Source organism: Motacilla alba, chromosome 1 (genome assembly GCF_015832195.1).
Source record: "Motacilla alba alba isolate MOTALB_02 chromosome 1, Motacilla_alba_V1.0_pri, whole genome shotgun sequence".
Classification (NCBI taxonomy): Eukaryota; Metazoa; Chordata; class Aves; order Passeriformes; family Motacillidae; genus Motacilla; species Motacilla alba.
Window position 1 is genome coordinate 84,339,073 of NC_052016.1, and position 3,540 is coordinate 84,342,612.

At 39.1% G+C, this 3,540-nt stretch overlaps 1 pseudogene; it reads right to left on the reverse strand.

The window, feature by feature from the left end:
- Positions 1-712: 712 nt before the first annotated feature.
- Positions 713-1,894, reverse strand: LOC119706138 (annotated as a pseudogene).
- Positions 1,895-3,540: the final 1,646 nt, after the last annotated feature.

Genomic DNA, 3,540 nt, shown 5'->3' on the forward strand with positions numbered 1-3,540 from the left:
TAGGAAATCAGAATGATCTGGGATTATACCCAACTGATAGATCTGATAGATTCATACAGCCTGGTACTCATCTATAATGATCTTCTGTAGACTAATATGATTTAATTCATTTTTTCTCCATTTTCCACATATATATACTTTTTGTTTCTTCCCATCCTCCTCTAGGCCAAGAGATTTCTCCATTAAATCGCTCAGTGCCCTATGATGAAGTTCATTGAACTTCCATCCAATCTGAAAATATCTGATTCATCTAGGAACATTCTAGGTATGCAATTCAGTGGTTTCAGCAACCGTGACAATATCTGCTGTGTTTTACTTAGGCTGTAATAAACAAAGCACTACATCAGTGGCAACACTGAAATCAATGGAAGTTGTTCTCATGTCCAGACTAAGCTCTCCATGTTTCTGTAATCGATAGCAAAGCCCAGAGCTAGAGAACCCTGTGTTTCCCAAATGTCTTTGGGAACAGTCTGGCTGATGGTTTTAAATTTTGCCTTCAAGGTGGCTTACAGTCTCGTCTTTTCCCTCCTCTTTCTTTGGTTGCTAGGAGAGGGGTTTATAAAGCTGCTTCCAGGAAAGCTTTCTGACAAGTCCTCTGCTGCAGGAAGAGGGCAAAGTCAGATGCAATTCTTGCTTTCATACCAACACAATTGTTTTTGCAGGAGCTCAGAGCACCAAAGCCATCCTGGGTTTGCTGGAATCTACTTCAGCTTCACAACTTTAATGTGATTTCTGACTTAGTCATGTAGTTTTTGCTCCTGAACTACTTGCTCCTGGATGTATTTGCTCCATTTACACCTTGAAGGAGAGAGCATGACTTGCTGTAAGTTGTCTCCCACCACGACATAAAGCAATAGGTTGCCACATGTGTTGAGTGGAGCCAGTGGCCGAGCAACACAGTAGGCAGAATGGATTTATTCTCCATGTGACAGCCGACTGGACACAACTGTAATTAACCTGAGCAGTTGTCTAAGATTGGAAGAAAAACTTTCCAAACAATATTAAAATTAATAACATGAAGAGCAGTCTTTTAATGAAAACTTTCATTAAAGGACTGCTCTTCATATTATCAATTCTAATATTGTTTGGAAAGTTTTTCTTCCAATCTTAGACAACAGAGCCATCCAAAAGACATGGAAGGGAAGGAAGTACACATAGAAGACCACTAAGAGGACAACAGCAAGTCTTAGAGCTTTTTGTTTGTAGCAAGCCCATGTGTGGGGCCAGTGGCCGAGGTGCAAATGATGAGCACATAGCACAGAGTCACTGTCAGTAAGGGCAAGAAGAAGGCCAGGCTGGTCAGCAGCCACCTGATTGCGCCCAGGTTTGCAGAGCTGGTAAGGTTGAGGCATGAGGACCTTATGTTTTGTGTCCCTTTTGAAGAGATCAAGAAATTGAGAGGGCTGACAGCTTCCAGTGCCATCAACCAAATGGTTGTGCAAGCCACCACTGTCCACCACTTCCTCTGGATGGGGAAGAAATTCATTGTGTCAAACGTGACCATGAAGGCACTGAAGCAGGTGAGGAAGAGGATGCTGCAGAACAATCTGAAGTGGAAGCTGAAGCAGATGAACTTGCACATGAATTCATCAAAAAATTGAGTGCCCCCCAGTATCACAGTAGTGCATCAGGAAGGGAAGGCCAGTGAGGTAGAGCAGATCTGTGAGTGCCATATTCAGCCTGATTATGGTGCTGCTCTTTCAAGGTCTCATCTTGAAGCTGCAAACATAAATGACAGTGAAACTTCCCGGGAAGCCCAGCAGGAAGATCATGTTATACATTATGTGGAGGTACAAAGTCTTCAGACCAGCTTCCACACAGTGCATTTGGGAAAATCACCTTCAGTGTCTTGCTGGGTGATGGAGTTGGCTAAGTTGTCATTTGTTGTGTTCATGTTTTCTCCTTAGCTGTTAAGGAAGAGAGAAATGTTTAGTGTTCACTGACAGATAAGACTCCTCACATCTCATTAAAAACAATTTATAATCAGGTCTTTCCTTTCAGCTGCTCATCAGTGCTTCTATTAAAGTGACTTTTATGAATAAGGAAAGACCTTGCTGTGTTGATAAGAACTGATCTTGATCTAGAAGCCTTTATCATATCTATATAGATCCAAGTTTATTTTAAAATGCATATTTCAGGAAGGCACAAGGCACAATACATACTACAGAGGCACAATAAAGCTGTAATATAAGGGATTCCCAGGCCCATAGTGTTGGATGTGTGTCCCCTGATATACAATGTTCACTTTCTGCTCTCATCAGGGGTCAAATGGAGAAGGACAGATTAGCTGCATTGTGCTACTGACCAAAAGTATAGAGGGTAAATTCCAGAACATAACTGTTCCATAAAAGGCATTTGCAGCCCTGTTGGTTAAGTAAAAAAAAAAAACAAAAACCAAAAACAAAACAAAACAAAACAAAAAAAACCAAAAAACAAAAAAAAAAAACAAAAAAAAAACAAAAAAACAAAAAAAAACCACCCAAAAACAAACAAAAAAAAACCAAAAAACAAAAAAACCCCAAAAAAAACACCCCCAAAAAAAAAAAAACCACAAAAAAACAACAAAAAAACACAAAAAAAACCCCCATAGCAAAACAAAACAAACCCCAAAAAACAAAAGGTGGATACTGAAGTGTTTCACATTCTTTTTGCTACTGGGGTTGGTTAATATTTTTATATTTTTCTTCTTGCTTCTTGGAAACCACTGATAGAGAAATATTTCATTAATTTAGTTCATTAACAAGATTGATGTTGCCAAGAAATAAGTTATTTTTAGGATTGTCGTTAGCTGCTATGTAAATTTCCATCCCAGTAAAATGTTTAAATGGTGCTTTGACATTAGTCTTAGATAGAAACTTTCTGAAACATCCAAATAAATTCATCCACTTTTGTAAAGCAGCCAATTGCAAGATACAATATGGGACATGAGCAGGATTCGAGGAACATAAAGACAGCCTGGTATAGTCTCTACAGCAGAAAATAGACAGTCACTGATGCACATAGCATCAGCGCCATTAGTTAACATGGCATTCAGTAAATACATTTTCTGTGAAGAAATGCCCTCTTCTAAAATGGAGCAAATATTCTGCTGGAAGAAAATTAATACATCTAGCATAATTTTTTTTCCAGAGGAATGCAGCTTCTTATAGGATGATGCCTGTCCTCAAATTACTGTGGCCTGGATCTGTTAAAATAGATCCTACTGAATCACTGCTTCTGTTTCTTGTTTCACTCTGAATTTTCTTGCTGTAGCTTCTACCCTCACTTGTGAGATCACACAGAAAAAGGTTGCAGGATTTGGATTCAAACTTGTATAGAACATTTGGTTCAAACATATTTAAAATACTTTGAAAACTGAAGCTGGAGCTTGAAAAGATGTATGCCAAACACTGGCAATGGTGTTTAAAGAGCAAAACAGTTTTAAACCCCTTTTTATGGCTGGGGATGGTGCAGGAGTAGTTTGGATAAATCCAGGGGTCCTAGTTCACAGTTGTGAAGCAATGCCATCATTCCCAAACAAAACTGAAGTCTCTGCTGTGG